General features: G+C 45.4%; 1 long non-coding RNA gene and 1 other non-coding gene across 2 annotated transcripts; both read left to right on the forward strand.

Moving 5' to 3' along the window:
* The first annotated feature begins 3,618 nt into the window (after positions 1-3,618).
* On the forward strand, positions 3,619-3,724 carry LOC121144426. The gene has a single exon (XR_005881779.1). It is a non-coding gene; the product is annotated as a U6 spliceosomal RNA (small nuclear RNA).
* A 5,455-nt stretch (positions 3,725-9,179) lies between these two features.
* On the forward strand, positions 9,180-16,468 carry LOC121144299. The gene is made up of 3 exons (XR_005881624.1): positions 9,180-9,268; positions 16,039-16,242; positions 16,378-16,468. It is a non-coding gene; the product is annotated as an uncharacterized LOC121144299 (long non-coding RNA).
* The last annotated feature ends 266 nt before the right edge of the window (positions 16,469-16,734 follow it).

Raw genomic sequence — 16,734 nt, forward strand, 5'->3', positions numbered from 1 at the left:
CTGAACTCTACCTCAGCCCATTTTCCTTTGGATGTCTCCTCTAGAAGTCAGACTGACCTAGGCTTTGAGGTTCTGGCCCATAGTCCATCCTCCTCGACCTCACAATTCTCCTCAGGCTTCTCTAGCAAGTTTCAGTTTGCATAAGCTTTAACCTTCCATGTTTAGCTGGGAGCAGATGCTGATTTGTTTTCATTCACTTCCAATGGCGTCTTGAATAGGCCTGTGACACTGAGATATGTTTATGTATGTACATATGTGACTTACGATATGTGACATGTGTATATATATATATATACATAGATAGATAGATAGATAGATAGATTGATAGATAGATATGGGGGATGAATGAGTGGGTGGGTAGGACGATGGATGGGTGAATGTGGTGGACTGATGAGTAGACAGATAGAGGAATAGATGGACATAGGGGTGAGTAAATAGATATGTGGATGGTTGGGTAGATTGTGACTAGAGGGATGATGGGTAGATGGTTGGGTTTGTAGGTGGGTAGATAAGGGTGGGTGGGCAGGCAGATAGCTTGATAGGTGTGTTGATGGATGAGTATGTGGATAGACCAGTATGTGGATGGATGGGTGGGTGGATAGGTATTACATCCACAAGTCTGGTCCAATCCATTTCTCCTATATGACTAGACATATGAATGCTATATTTGGCATTTGTTTCCAAAGAGAGGCTGGACTGTTGTGTTAATTTTGAAATGCATAAAGCAGAATTCTCTTCTTGCATTAACCGGGTGCTGAAGCTGGGATTCCAAATGGGGGAAGCACTGTACTGCTTCTTTCTGCTCAGTGGGGCCTTGCCACCCCCTCTGCTCTTTACCATCGGATTTGAGCTCTTTGCTGACTGACCTTTAGACACAAAGTCTGAGTATTCAAGCCCAGAAAAGCCACGTGATTCCTCTGAGAGAAGCATTTTAATAAAGGCTCTGAAACAGTGAAATACCTGGCTTAAAGGGTAAACAGATTCCTGTTTGGCTTTTTTTTCCTCTCTTCAATCCTCCTTCAGTCTCTGTAGATTTGTCTGACTGGCCCTGCCCAAAGGTCACACCATCTACCTGCTCCTTGATTACTGACTGCAGAAAAAAATGGTTCCATCATTGAAGAAAACGGATAATTAGCAAGTTTTGTGTTCCTGGTCCCTGTTAAGAACATGACACACCTGACCTCAGTTGTTCCTTTTTCTTCCTGGTCCCTGTGAAGAATATGACACACCTGACCTCAGTTGTGTCTTTTTCTTCCCTCTTCCCAGGATACCAGGTCACAACCACAGCCAACCTGACACTACAGCTATAATACCAAATTTATTCTCAGTGTTAGAGGTTTAAAAGTCTCATGGTCTCCCAGCAGGCCTCAAACCAAGTTGCCAGTGCTTACATCTGACCAAGGGAACCACCAAAAATAGAAATAAAATGGACCCCCTGACTTCTGTAGCCTGTTTTTCACTGACCAGGGTTGGATAGTGTCAGGGCCCAATCTGTAATTTCCTTCTGTGACCTTCCCCAAGTCTACAGCAAGCAACTCCGAGGTCTTTACTCAAGATGCTTGTGCTGGTAATGGGGCAGGTCCTGCTGTGAACCCTTGAGGGTGGGGGAGGGCATGAAGAGAGAGACAGATTAAGAGATCCACAGTGCCAAATATGAGGGTCAACGCTTGGATGCCTTCATCTAGGTGGCGTGACCAGCTTTCCCAGGCTTCCCGGGACTTCAGAAGTCACTTTGCTCCTTAGCACCACTAACCTGTTATGGCCTGAGTTTAGAAGTGGCAAGGTCTCAGAGCAGGGAAATCTTATGACAGCCATGGAGCCCCAAGTGTAGGAGGTGGCAGTTAAGCAGCGTATCTCCTGGCTGTCCTGGCTGCTGAAGACCATGGCATTCAGTAAGCAGAGTGAGCAAAGTTTCTCCGAAGTTATATCCTCCACCAAACCTTCTGCCAGGCTGATGAACCAATTGTCATGTAAATGAGAAAAGGCTGGAATGTTGCAGGTCCAGAGTCTAATTACAATTTGTCATGGGTTATCTTTAGCAGCTGTCATGCAAGCCATTCCTTACCCATCTCTATGTCTGACTTAGCATCCTGTTACTAACATGAAGCCTTTTGGAATGCATTTTACAGCAGTTAACAAGACTAAGATTCATCATTCAGCGCCTAAGGCCTAGAGCAGAGAGTACCCTGCTTTGGTTCAACACACCTGCTCAATTTTTCCACCAATGTATTTGAAATGTGCCTTAGTTTATGACTTTCTTTGTCCATTACTACGAAAAACATCATCAAGCTGTTAGCATGTTCGAATGTGGAATTTGGGGTGACATAAATCTGTGTCCCTGGCCATGATCACTCACTCATATTTGGCTTCAGAATAGACTACCTCTTATACCCTCAGACTCAGGAGTTGTGTTTTGCATCAAGATAATGAGGAGCTGTCAGCCTTAACTCCATGCTGGTAGCCTTCATGTGCCAGGTATAGTGGAGCAGACCTGTAATCCCAGCACTTTGCAGGTGGAGGCAAAGAAGACAAAAAAAAAATCAACATCAGCATGGGCAGAAGACTGAGTTCAAGGCTACATGAGACCCTGTCCCAAAATTCCACAAACACCATTATGTCCTAATGCTCATAGAATCTCTGTAACTGGAATCAAGGCAGAGCACCAGGAAACCTTCCCAGCCAGGCCAAGTGTGACTGGAGAACAGAAATGGAGACCAAAAGAGGAAGGGGTCCTAGGGTTAACAACCCAGAGAGGGTGCTGTTAACTTCCAGAACCATTAAACCTCAAAGAAACGTGAGTCAGAATTGTAGACCTCTGTTCAGGTAAACTAACCAAACATCAAGCATCAGCTGCTGTATTGATCAGAATTATTGGGAGTACCAGCAGCTACTGACTCTTCGTGGCTAAAATAAGGTCAGCCACAGTGTCCCAGAGGCCACAGGGGAGCAGCTTTGCATTCCACCACCCTCCGTACAGCTGAAGGACCGGAGAGCCAGAGCCACAGCTGGAGCCTCATCCACACACAGTGCAGTAGAGCCGAGGTCACTGGTGACGGGCCTTCCTCCAGCCAGCCCTGAGGGAAGGCAAATGCTGCCAGTGCAACACCTTATGAAGACAGCATACAGAACAGGCTAAGCCCTGTGTTAAGGAAAAGTAACAGTACTTGTAACAAGGGTATTGCTGGTTATTTATTGTGAGAAAATACTTACACAAGAAACCGAAAACCCAGGTTAGTCTCTGCAACCTTCGAGACCTGGCCAGAACCCCGAAAATAGACGGAGTGCTTCTCTCCTCAGCCCTTTATTCCACATGCCCATACACATCTGTAGCCACACCCAAAACGGGTGTGGTCAGCAGCACAGGTGCCTAGGTCTCTCCCTACAGCCCTAGGCTATAATCCAAGCACAGTGCTGTCCCAGAGGGCCTGCTACCCATGGTTCAGGGGTCCCAGGACACCTTCCAAGAAATGTTCACGAAGCATGGCTTGTGACAGAGGGGCTGGGCTATCCTGTACCACTTCCTTGTGTCTTCACTTAGCAAAAACCTTCTGTGCAGACAGGACAGCTGGACACTGAAGCTTGACTCTAAGAGCCAAGGAGTTGTAGAAAGACATGCCAATACTCCCCTCAGCAATACATATACTAAAAAATTGGAATACAGAGAAAATCAGCATGGTCCTTGTGCAAGGATGACACACCAATTTGTCAAGAGTTCCATATTTTCAGAGAAGATTCTATTTGTAGTACATGATGATTAATGCAGACTCACAATTGGCCAAGATGCATAAAATAAGAGAATGGAAATGCCCATCCCTAAATGGAACATATATGCTGAACACCCTCTTCCCAAGGCTCAGGGATCATTGCAGAACTGGGAGCAAAAAAGTAAGGGGCAGAGGCACTTCATGACTACAAGGAAGCGGTGTCCTCAGGACACACCTGCATATATGAATTCACAGTGGCTCTGACAGTATGTACAAAACATGAGCAAGCCCAAGCCGGAACAAATCCCAGTATTGAGAGGGGAGTTGATCATGCCACCCTTCTGAGGAACTAGCCCAGGTGGCCCCTGATGTATAAGCAACACCCCGAAGTTATTGGCAAAATTGTCAGCTGCTGAGAGAGGGAGAGTTTTCTCCAAGAGTTTTCTTCCCCTGGTAGGTTGACTACACTCCAGTGGTAGGGCACGTATCCAAGAATATTTTGGAAGCACAAGTTGATCTTGATAGATGTCTTCAAAAAGGACACAAATTTGGGTGGATGGGAATAGTTGGGGTAGCGGTAGTTGATTACTATTATCTAAACATGTTGTATGAAATTCGCAAATGACTAATAACGGAAGAAAGACACCACAAACGTATCCCATAGGATCTCATACCAAGCTCAGGCCACACACGCCCACACAGCGTCCAGATGAAACAACAAGCACACTTCTGCTTTCCTGTCGGGGCTCAAATGGCTAAAATTAATAGAGGATAAATCACCACCCCAAGAGTGCACCCCAAGCCCTTGGGTGGGCACAGCATTCTTGGAGAGGCCATCTCTTAGAGACACTAGTCCGGGATGTCTCCAGTACAGGTGTTAGACACCTGCAAACAGATGGTATGCAAGAAAAATCCCCAAACTACATTTGCTTTTAAAATGCTGTTCTCCTGAGTGAATGCAAAAATTCCACTTATAACTAAACTTCATACACAGAACCAATGTTGAATGTATCAAACATCAAAGGTATTTATCTAGAATTTAAATAATTTTACTTATTCCAGGAGCTAAGCTCCTTTTTCCTTGGAGTTATTTGCCATATAGACGAAGGCTTCCAATAGACAGAAAATTTTATTTGATTACATTTGGATGATGTACATATTTACACAGTATCAGTAAGGCAGAAATGCCCTTTTAGAATCATGCTTTTGGTCTCAATGGGCCTGTCAGATGCACACTGTCTCAACCAAGTCCTGCAGGTCCATGGTTAAGCCCATGTCTGGCTCTGAGCTTGAAGTTGACATTTGGACTGTGGTCATCAGCCTTTGGTTATGCAGACACCCTGGAAGCTTTGTGAACACCGGGAGATGAAATCTAAAATCTTAAAGTTCTGTCATTCCAAAAGTACTCATTTTAAAGACTTAAGTGCAAAAGGGGGAAATCAGTTACTTGTGGTCCATGACCAGAAGGCAGCAAACAGCACTTTGCTCTAGACCTACTCCTAGTTCTCAGTTCCCCTGAATGATTGTTTATTTGGGGTGCACAGGGAGGAAACGGGCAGAACTTGAGACCATGCAGCCCAAGTTAAATAGACTCTCCTGAATCTATCTGTCCTTTTGGCTGGCTCTGCCCAAACACACCAGGCTGCTAAGAGTCACTTCTTCAACCGTCTGTGCTCTCAAAGGGTAATACAGAAATGTAACAGATCCTCAAAAGAAACTCGGTTAATATTAACCAGGGAGTCCCCAAACATTGGTAAGAGGAGTTGGTGAACGTCTCTGAGTGCCCTTGTGGAGGTAGAGTGCTGGCAGTAGAAGAAAGGCAGGAGTAGCTGTGCATGCATCGCCCTCATTTGTGAAGCTGGTCTGCACAGAGACGAGAAGAAGCAATTCTGCAATCACTGTGTGTGTTCCAGAACTTAGGAGCAAACAAGCATATTATAGGTAATCAGAACGAGTGACATAATTTGTGGGGACCAATGCAAAAGGTGCATTTGGGGCCCTTGTCTAGAACACACCAAGAGCTCAAGAGCTGCTGGGAGGTCACACCCTGTCATTTCAGTGCTTGAGAAGTCAGTCTGGGCAATGTAGTTAGACCCTGGCTCAAAACAGTCAGGGGCTGTGGACGTAACTCAGGAGTAGAGCCCAGCACATGCAGATCCTGGACACAACACACACACACACACACACACACACACACACACACACACACACACACATCAGGATAATACCACAGTATCAAACATGTCCTCTTGTCTGTGCTGAGGCCTGTTGTAACCAGAAGCTGCCATGTGGACAGCAAGTATTGCCCTGGAAAGAGAAGGCAGCAGGCTGAACTGTGGAATTAAACATAAGTGGCACAAAGACACACAGCCAGCTGGCATGTGGGATGGACACTAAAGTATGTGTCTCATCCTACCTCCTAAAATAACCTGACACAGGGATACCCATTGCCCCTGAGTACTCCCATACCCAAGTATTTATTCACCTTTTTCCAGACAGGGGCATTGTGGTGACCCTAAAGCGACTGTTCCCCACAAGTAAAGCAGTGCTCCAAAACTGTAAGCCCAAAGGACAAAATCTACCTGAAAAGCATGAAAGCCCAGACCCAAGAGTTATGGGAACCAGGAATAGTCATTCACCAAACAGTACAACATGGGTGGAGAGGTGGCTCAGAGGTTAAGCCCACTGGCTGTTTTTCCAGAGGTCCTGAGTTCAATTCCCAGCAACCACACGGTGATTCACAACCATCTACAATAAGATCTGGTGCCCTCTCCTCAGTGCAGGAACACATATAGGCAGAAAACTGTATATATAATAAATGAACCTTTAAAAAACAGTACAATAATGTTTGGGCCAGAGTCATCAAGGGACATTAATATTAGTGGTCAGAAATAAGATAAGCAGTGTCCTGTTGCTTAGGCACCAAGCCTCACCCCAAGTAAAATGAGTGAACAAGTGGTGACTGCACCATGGAGAGGCCTGGGCACCAGCCCGGTAATAGATGGTAAACAAGATGGCAGCACGGCCTCTGGGTGCTCAGTGACAACCACCAATCCTGGAGCATGTCTCCTGCTGAGGTCACTGACGGGAGGAGATGTTGAGGAGCAGTGAGAAGTCCTGGATTGGACCTTGGGCCACGGCGTATATGTGAGTCTGCACAGTAAAGACAGTAGCATACTGGCATCAGTGTCATAGCTATGAACCCTGTACTGTGATTATGAAAGACGTTGGCTTTGGGGGAAGTGATATTGAATGCGCTGGAATTCTCTGTACTGTACTGAAAAGTTTGGTAAACCATTTAAAAGTGATTAGTTAAAAAAATAAAAGAACAGAAACAGAAGGTTCTATTTTCCTTGGAGCAGATCTGGCCAAGACACCCCATGTGAGAGCTGTGTTCCAACACCATCTGAGATTTCCCCCACGGTGTGTCTGTATCGTGACTATTCGATAGCAACAGACTGAAGAAATGGTGTTCCATGAATTCAAGCCCCCCCAAGACATTAGAAGGACACTTGACTTAGAAACGAGGTCTTTGCAGATGTGTCAGTTAAGATGAGATATGTCAGAATGAGATGGAAGCTAAATCTAAGAACTGACATGTCCTCATAAGAGACCTTAAGAGATCACGTGGGGTGTGGCAGGTATTGTATGGTGCGTCCATAAGCCAAGAAATGCCACCTCTTTCCAGCAGCCTAAGAAGCCAGAGAAAGGTAGGGAAGGAAGACTCAGTTCTCAGAGAACTGGGAGCTGGAGACATTATGATCTCAGCTTCCAAAGTGAAAAAAACTCATTCCTGTTCCTTTGAGCCATGCAGCCTCTTCCTATTGTCATATCTGTGGGTCTCCCACAGTCCTCTGTTTTGGCAATTACTCCCTGTTGCTTGTGAGGGAGCCACATTCACCAAACATTGCGGGAATAACAGAGCAGGATTTGAGTCCTACAGAATACCCTGGCTGTGCCCTCACACCCACCAGCTGCACCCATAGAAAGCCAGGAGGGTATGATCTGCATTCCTTCTGAATTTCATTTCTTTACTGGGTCACAGTAGGCACTTCAGTCCCTGCCCCATGGCTATGCTGGTTCAGGAGATGTCTGCTTTTGATTTGCTCGTGGTGACTTAATTCACACACATTTTTTTAATTCTTCTCTCATACAATACTTTCCAAATGCTGTTTCCCTTCCTTCCACTCCTCCCAGGTCCCCCACACAGAGTTTCCCTCTCCCCCAAATCCACACCTCCTGTTTCTCTTCAGAAAATAGCAGGCCTCCCAGGGATATCAGCCAAACACTGCTTGACAAGCTACAATAAGACAAACACAAACCCTAGTATTGGGACTGGGCAAGGCAACCCAGTAGGAAGAAAAGGGTTCCAAGGGCAGGCGTACGAGTCAGAGACACGCCGGGTGTGGTGGCGCATGCCTTTAATCTCAGCACTCATGAGGCAGAGGCAGGTGGATCTCTGTGAGTTTGAGACCAGCCTGATCTACAAAAGTTAGTTCCAGGACAGCCTCCAAAGCCACAGAGAAACCCTGTCTCGAAAAAACCAAAAAAAAAAAAAAAAGTCAGGAGACACCCCCACTCCCACTGTTAAGATTTCCAAAAATACTAATCTAGCAACTATAACATATGCAGAGGACCCAGTGCAGAAGCATGCAATCTCAGTGATTGCTGCTACAGTCTCTGTGAGCCCCTATGAGCCCTGCTTAGTTGGTTCTGTCAGCTATGTTCTCCTGGTATCATGAAGAATGCAAAACATATTTATCACCCTGTACAAATCTTGAGTACAAATGGATCAAAGACTTCAACATAAAACCAAATACACTGAACCTGATAGAGGAGAAAGTGAAGAATTCATGTGCATTATAACATTACTTTTCTAAAAATAAACATATTTCAGGACAAGTTTGTGTTCACAGAAAAACCGAACAGAAGGCAAAGGCTTCCCACATTCTCCTCTTGCCCTACAGCCCAAACGATTTCCATTACTACCCCACACAGCAGCACATTTGTCCAGCTTATTCTTTTCTGGATTGTGCCTTGGATGTGTTTTCCTGGAAAAAAAAAGCTCCTGCAAAGCCCAAAGGTTTTTGGTTTTCCTTCATATTATCTTCCAGCAACTTTGTCATTCTTTACTTTAGCTTCAGGTCTCTCTCATGCACTTGAAGTTAATTTGTGATTTTCTATGGATCTCTTGCTTCCTGCCCTTTATTGAGAGGCCCATCTCCCTTTCAGTGGCCTGCCTTTCTCCTAAGTGAAAGGCAAGTTGACTACACCCACAAGGGTCAGGTTTTGAATTCATTCTCTGCTCTGCTGACCCATCTGCCTGCTCCACCACTGATGCCAAAATTTCTTGCTTACTGCAGCTGCGTCACAGATCATTGTGATGGTTCACATTGTCAACTCAATGGACAAACCTAGGGAACTAGTGACACACAGCTGGGTGTGTCTGATGGGGAAGAGGCCCATTTCCAGATACAATTAGACCAGGACAGATCTAACCTGACCAGCAGACTAACCCTTCGATGGATTGACAATATGATGGCACCACCGGGTGGAAGTGATACGTAAGTAGGCCTCCATGGAGGTAGTAGGTCACCGAGAGTGTGTTCTCAGACCTATATCTTACTAAGTTCCTTCTACTCCCTTTCCCTGCTTCCTAACTATGGGGATGCAAACTGCTCCCTAACCACCATGATTGATTGAAACTGTGTACAAAACAAACAATTCCTCTTTTTAAAGATACTCTCAGGTTACTTTGGCAAAGTAATGAATATAGTATCAAAGTCAGTCTTGTCAGACATCCTTCCTTGTTCCACTCTCCCTTTGCACAGGCTGGTCTAGGTCTAGGTCTAGGTCTAGGTCTAGGTCTAGGTCTAGGTCTAGGTCTAGGCCACATACAGTTTTAGAGTCAGTCTGTGGGTAGCTTTGTGGTACCTTGCTGAGATTTGTTTGGGTGTGTTAATTTTAAAATTGTGGAATAACTCTCAGTGTTTTGATGTTCTTATAGAGTGACCTTCCCATAAGGCAGTCCCGCACCCCAATTCATAGGCAGATGCCATGTTTTTTTTTCACACCAAGAAATGTGCCATCCTTATGTAGGACAGATCTTTCTGACTCAACCAATCCTTAAGGTCATGATCCAAATATCTAGAGGGGAAAAAAAATCTCTCTCACTCAGTTTCCTCAACGGTACTGTATGACTTGATCCTAACTTGGGTCACTGCATGAACTGACTGAATCGCTATAGGAACTGGTTTCAGCAGGAAGCTGTCACACGCCGTTATCTTTCCTCACCCACTTGACATTGATTCTTGATGGGCTCCACCGGTGTGCATTGTAATAAGCTGTTCTCTCTAATATGCCTGAGCAGTTAGGTGCCTGTATCTACACCTACGTCTGAGGAACCCATAATCTTCTCTGTTTGTGGTAAGTTTTCCTGGCTCAGGAAGGGCTCTGTTCCCTAGCACTAGGTCTTGAGGTAGAAGATCCAGAGCTGTCATTATGGCGCTTGTCAAGGGGGCAATTACCGAGACAGTCAGGGACAATCTGGTACTTAGGGAAGGCATCGGCTTGGAGCATGAAGGTCTGATGAGGCAACAGATGCAGCCTCATGTCTGCCACAAAGAGCCATTTCCATGAGTTTGTTGGCTGTCAAAAGCTGTTTAGCACCCCCATGAGCTCCAGAGAATATAATCTATTATTTTCTCAAAACCAGATTTCTTGATGTAACTATAAACCCCAGCCTTGAATCACACTGACAGATCTGTGGGAGCCTGGCCTGGCTGTGTGTACGATAATGACAGGACTGTGTTTTACAGCTGACACTGGCAACCCCATTGATTTGCCTTCGGTAGAATTGGACCATCAATGAGGGTAATGACCCTCATGGACCAGCAATGTCCACACTGCATTCAGTTTGCATCAGTGGAATCAGGAAGTTCAAATGTGCATGTTCAGAAGCCTGCCTCGACTGCTCATCACCATACCTTCACCCTCCCTCTCTGACTCTAGCGCCCCTGAAAAAAAAGGACAGAGACTTCTTCCCTACAGCACTGGCCCCAAATAGAAGACTGTAATTAAACATGACCAAATGAGCCTGGAATGCAAGCCCTGGGCGAACAAGAAACCCGCAGGGCATCCATGCCTTCCTCACCCAAATAGCTGACATTTAGTCCCAGTCCTGAGTCAATGGAGCCAAATAAGGCTGTGAGCACTATGCAGAGCCTGAGTCTGTCCTGTCACCGTTTTTCTTTCCTCCCCTTCCCAAGACTGCAGAGACACTCATTGTGGGAAGTCCACTCCTATTCCCTTTGTATTCTGACCACATCCCAGGATCTCACAAAGGAACAAAGTTTCTTGAATTTCCCAGTCATCCTACATCATCACCTGTGTCATTGTCAGAGTTCACACCAAACACATACAAAAAGTTTTTTTTGTTTTGTTTTGTTTTACGAGACAGGGTTTCTCTGTATTGTTTTGGAGGCTGTCGGTCCAGCCTGGCCTCGAACTAACAGAGATCTGCCTGCCTTTGCCTCCCGAGTGCTAGGATTAAAGGCGTGCGCCATCACCGCCCGGCGCCAGAAAGGTTTAAAAAATTTTTTTTCTGAACCCGTTTTCTGGAATGTTCTAAGGAGCCTCAAATAATGGTATTGATAAGATATTTACAAGTTAAAATATCATCTGCTAATATGAATATAGCACATATAGCACACACGTACGTGTGTGTGTGTGTGTGTGTGTGTGTGTGTGTGTGTGTGTTGGTTATGATTGCTGGGAACTTACCTCAGATCCTCTGTAAGAGCAGTACGTGCTCTTATGTACTGATAATATGTAGAACCTTCTCTTATCTGTGAGAATGTAGTAAATAAACCCCGTGATTCATTTTCAGTATGAGGTACACTTAAAGCTTGTCAGAGAACCACAAATAGACCAGCAGCCTTAGCTGCCTTCTGTAGCTGGTAGTTGATATCTGCTTGTCTGGGTGTTCTCAGCTCATCTCAGGGTTGAAAAGTCAGGCACTGTATCACATGACTGAGACCACATATCAGAAAAGGAGGAAGTACATTAGATAAGGCTTTGTGTTCTAAAGCAACAGAATGAGGAGCTTGGGGAGAGGGCTAGACACCAGATGATTGTGCCTCCATGAAGAATTCAGACAATGAGAAATTCTGGGGCAAATAGAAATGTAATTAGAAAAAAAAACACTGTTTTACACCGAGTCAGTATGCCAACCATTTTGGCCTTTTGTCTGGGTTGACCTCTGGCTTCTGCAGAACTGATAATACATGTCTCAATTTCACTATTTTGACTCTCTAGTGCTCTTTTTAAAAATATCTATTTTTAATTTGTGTGTGTGTGTGTGTGTGTGTGTTCAGTTTTCCACAGAGTCCAGAAGCATCAGATCTCTTGGGAACTGGACTTGGGCACTGAGAACCTATGTAAGAACAGTCTATGACCTTAGCTGCTGAGCCATCTCCAATATTCTTATTATGAAGTTAAGAGCCGTTATTTCTCACAAGAACAAATACAAGGATATCCCAGGCCTAGAGAAATGCTTTTCAACTGTGACGAATGCTTGGCCATCCTTGTTCTCTGTTGGCTGGAGTGTGGCCAGTATTCATGAGGTTGAAGTCAGTACTGGAAATGTGGATTATCCCTAATGGCTGGGCAGTCACAGCTACCTAGCCTTCAGTTATACCCAGCTGTCCAGGGTACCAGAGCCTGGACGGGCTAAGAGGGCAGGAAACCAGCAAGGATCAGACATTGGTTTCTGGGGATGGAGGAGTAAGTTTCTACCCTGTGAAGAATGTTGAAGGACAAACGGTAAATTCAAGGAGCTCTGCTAGAATTGGTGCTTGCCAAAGGGTGCGAATATGGAATGCTGTCATACATGCTGATCTTGCTCAGAAGCCAGGCTTCAGTGGTCAACATAACAAAGGAGTTGATGCTGGAGTCCCCTCTTTATGCAGGACCCAAACAGGTTATGGGGTTGTGAAAACAGCAGTCCAGGCCCCAAATGCACACAGCAGGATCCAACCCCGGCAAATCTCTCAGAACATCTGTGCTGCTGTATGTGTTCTTTCTTGGTGAGACCCACAAATGACAGCAGACATGGACAGTGACAAAGGTGTCACTAAGCCCATTTCATCTACCAAAACTGTTCTGTAACCTAACCAAAAATTAGTCATTCAGGGAGTGGTTGGAATTCCTGGAGCTCCTGGGTTCTAAATCCCATTTTTGAGGCAACCCTGCATCCTGGAATTTGTAGATCCCAAGAACCTTACCTCGCTAATCTACTGAGGACCATTCACAGCATGACTAAAATAGAAAGAGCAACCTGTGAGCAAGACAATTTTGAAAAGAGATCGTAGGCTTCACATACATTAGGTTACATCAGTGAGATCAGCTATGGCGACTTCCAGAGACATAGGACTCAGATATCACTGCAAGGCAGACAAAAACAGGAATAAGGAACTCTGAAGAGGAGACTCATCTAATAAGGATACAAAGTGCCAGGGGTCTCAGATGGATCCAATGATTCTGCTCCAGCCCCATAGGGGTTTGTGATCCAGTACCACCCCTGCCCTCTTCCACAACAGTCTTTGCATCCACAAATCCTGCCCCCACCTGTTCAGACAAAGACAGTTTCCCTGTGAACCCTCCCAAACCATGTGCCGGCTAGTTTTATGTCAACTTGGCACAAGTTAGAGTCTTTTGGGAAGAAGTAACCTCAACTGAGAAAATATCTCCACCAGATTGCTCTGTAGGGAAGCCGGTGGCACATTTTCTTGATTGATGATTACTCTGGCCATGCCATCCCTGGGTAGGTGGCCCTGGGTGCTATAGGAAATCAGGCTGAAAAGGACACGAGGAGTAAGCCAGAAAGCAGCATCCTCCATGGATTCTGCTTCAGTTCCTGCCTCCAGGTTCCTGTCTTGAGTTCCTGCCCTGACTGCCTTCATTAATGTACTGTACTATGGAGGTGTAAGCAATATAAATCCTTCCCTCTCCAAGTTGCTTTTGGTCATGGTGTTTATCACAACAATAAAAAAACCTCTAAGAAATTGGTACCATAAGTGGGTTATTACTGTGATAGTCCTGACCATGTGTTTTCAGGAGAATTATAGTAGCATCTTAACTATGGGCTAGAAAAGCCATTGAATTCTCAAAGTTCAATGGGCAGTTCTGAGTATGGACAATAAGTGTAGTTGGAATTTCCTACATTTTGCCTCAGAGATTTTTACCTTTCTTTCATTCTGTATGTCCTACTTTCCTGCATCTTCCATGTCTGAGTGGATGACCCCTGGTGTCTCCCTGGTATCTCTTTTTCTTTCTTCTTCTTAAGCCTAAAATTCCTCCTCCTCCTTACTCTACCTGCTCAGAAGTCCTGCCTATACCTTCTTCCTTGCTATTAGCCGTTCAGCATTTTATTATAACCATCAGGTGCCTTAGGTAGGCCAAGTAAAACAGCAACATATCTTTATATAGTTAAACAAATATTCTGTAACATAAACAAATGCAACACATCTTTGCAGAGTTGAGCAAATATTCCAAAACAGATAATGTAGACAATAGAAGCCTAACCTGCAAGGTTCTAGATGAAAGCCAAGACTCTATCAGGGTTATGTATGTGACACATTGAACTAAGAATCACTCAAAATGAAAACTTTGCTGTGGTTGCATAATCCATACTGGTCATCTGGGACTGAGAATTGGCTGTGATTAAAAAGAAGTCAGAATATCAAGTCGTGGTAGGACTAAGCTCCTCCCTTCATATTAAGGCTAGGTAAGGCAATCTAGTATGAGGAGTAGGTCCCCAAAGCCAGACAAAGTGTCAGGGCCAGTCCCACACCCACTGCTAGGAACCCAACAAATAGACCAAGCTACACAACTGTCACACATTTGTAGAGGGCCTAGCCATGCAGGATCCCTAGTCCTACTTCAACTTGATATGCCATGCTTTGTTGAAACCCATGGAAGGTCTGTCCCTTTCTGAACAGAAACAGGAAGAGTGGATAGAAGGGGTAGAGGGGAGGTGGGAGATGGATGGGAGGAGAGAGGGGAAACTGCATCAGGATTTAAATAAATGAATAAAATTAATTCAAAAGAAGAAACCAGCATCACTGAGGTCATGTCTTCTGAGAAGTGCTTCCTCAGAGTCAGCACATAGAAAGCATTTCAGAGGTGGCCAAGGTTGTACTTCCTGCTGATAGCCAAACTTGGCAGTACCTAATACTTTTGAAGGTGGTACTGGTTTTGAAGGTATGAAGGGATCATGGAGAATAGCTGAGTCTTTGCACTATGTGTCAGAGTTGGCATTCCTGAAGACATCCCAGGAGAGGTTATCTGTGAAAGTACAGCCCAGTTGCAGCGCAGACCCAGAATTTTGGAGATGCTAATACCACGGGAAAAACCACTAAGGACAGCAGCACCCATGGAGTAGAGCTGTCCCAGCCTTGGAGACACTTTGTAGGCTGTGGCAAATTCTTTGGCGTCTAAAACATGAGTCCCAGATGTCAAACACTGAACTTTTCACATCATTGAATTTTGGGGGTTGTTTTGATCCGATTGTGACTCTGCCTGGTTCTTGCTTTGTAGAGTAAGACTGTATATAACTTGTTTTTATTTTACAGGATTCCACAGTTAAGAAATTTTGGGATTTCACAGAGATTTTTGGAGAGACCCTGGAATTTTAGAAAGACTTTGGGTATTTTAAAGACACTGAAATTTCAAAGTGTGAAATTTTAAAGCCAGGGAATTTTGAAAGTGGGAGTGTTTAATACTGTGATATTATATGAGATCTTGGGGATGAGGAAGAAAGGCTGTGGTTTAACAGTGATGTCCTTGTCTGACTAGCTGTGTAGGGATCAATTGTGCTGGCTAGTTTTATGAAAACTTGACACGATTGAGAAAATGCCCCACCAGATTGGCTTGTGGTGCATTTTCTTGATTAATGATGTACGTGAAATGGCCCAATTCGCTGTGAATAGTGCCACCCCTTATGCTGAAACAGGTGCTCCAATTCCTGAAACCTTCCTTTTTAATAGCACCATTTTTACAAAATGTCTAACAATGCTTCTAATCGTATGTATGAGAAACATGAGAACGCCGCCACAGAGCAAGGCTACCGGTACAATGAGTTCCAAAACCTTCAAGGGGCCTGCCTCCACAAACTTTTCCGATGGGAATGAGCTTGTGGGGTGCGCCCACCACGGAGTAAGGAAAACACCACCTGCCAACAAAGCTTCCCCAAACAGGAGAAATAGTTTTGCTTCTTCCTTATCCCTATTGGCCACCATTCTTGGATGTCACAACACTGGCCTCTTCTCTGTAGAAAACTGTGCATACTGTCAACCAAGAAATACTGAAGATTAAAAATGACGCCCAGACGCTTTTACCTGGATGTTTAATGGGTGTGCAAGTCGGGAAGACATAGGTCTACTCGAGACAGAACCTACCTCTGCAGAGGTTAGGTGGGACCCACGTTTATATTACCCAAAGGACTCATCCTTCTTCTGACAAGAGGGGCAAGGGACCTGTAAGTCTTTATGACCTGTTCTGGCCATCATGAATTAATTGCATGTTACCAATATGGTAACTCCACACCGGAGAATTAGGAGTTTCCTGAGTCTCCTCTCTGTTTTTTTCCCCTAACTTTTGGACGCTACCCTAGACTTAGAAGAGCTGGGAGGCCCGCCGTCATCCTGGGACCACGCCGTCACAATCCGGGCTGCACAGCGCCGAGAACAAGGAGAACATCGCACAAAACAGACAACTCCCGAAGTAAATATCCTGCGGAGCCTAAGCCCCACCGACTCCCCGCGGGGCACGCCGGGAGGACGGTACCGGGAGGCCGACGTCATGGACGCGCCCGGCGTGCGGACGCGCGTGCGGGACTGAGCGCCCGGTTCCCAGAAGTCCGCGCGCGCCCACTTCCGCCGGCGGCTCGGGTCCCGGAAGCGGTGGCCGGCGATTCCGGCGAATCCCGCGGCTCCAGGTGTGGGCGGCGGGAGCATGCGGGGCGGCCGGC

Source organism: Mesocricetus auratus, unplaced genomic scaffold, assembly GCF_017639785.1.
Source record: "Mesocricetus auratus isolate SY011 unplaced genomic scaffold, BCM_Maur_2.0 Super-Scaffold_100015, whole genome shotgun sequence".
In the NCBI taxonomy this organism is placed as follows: domain Eukaryota; kingdom Metazoa; phylum Chordata; class Mammalia; order Rodentia; family Cricetidae; genus Mesocricetus; species Mesocricetus auratus.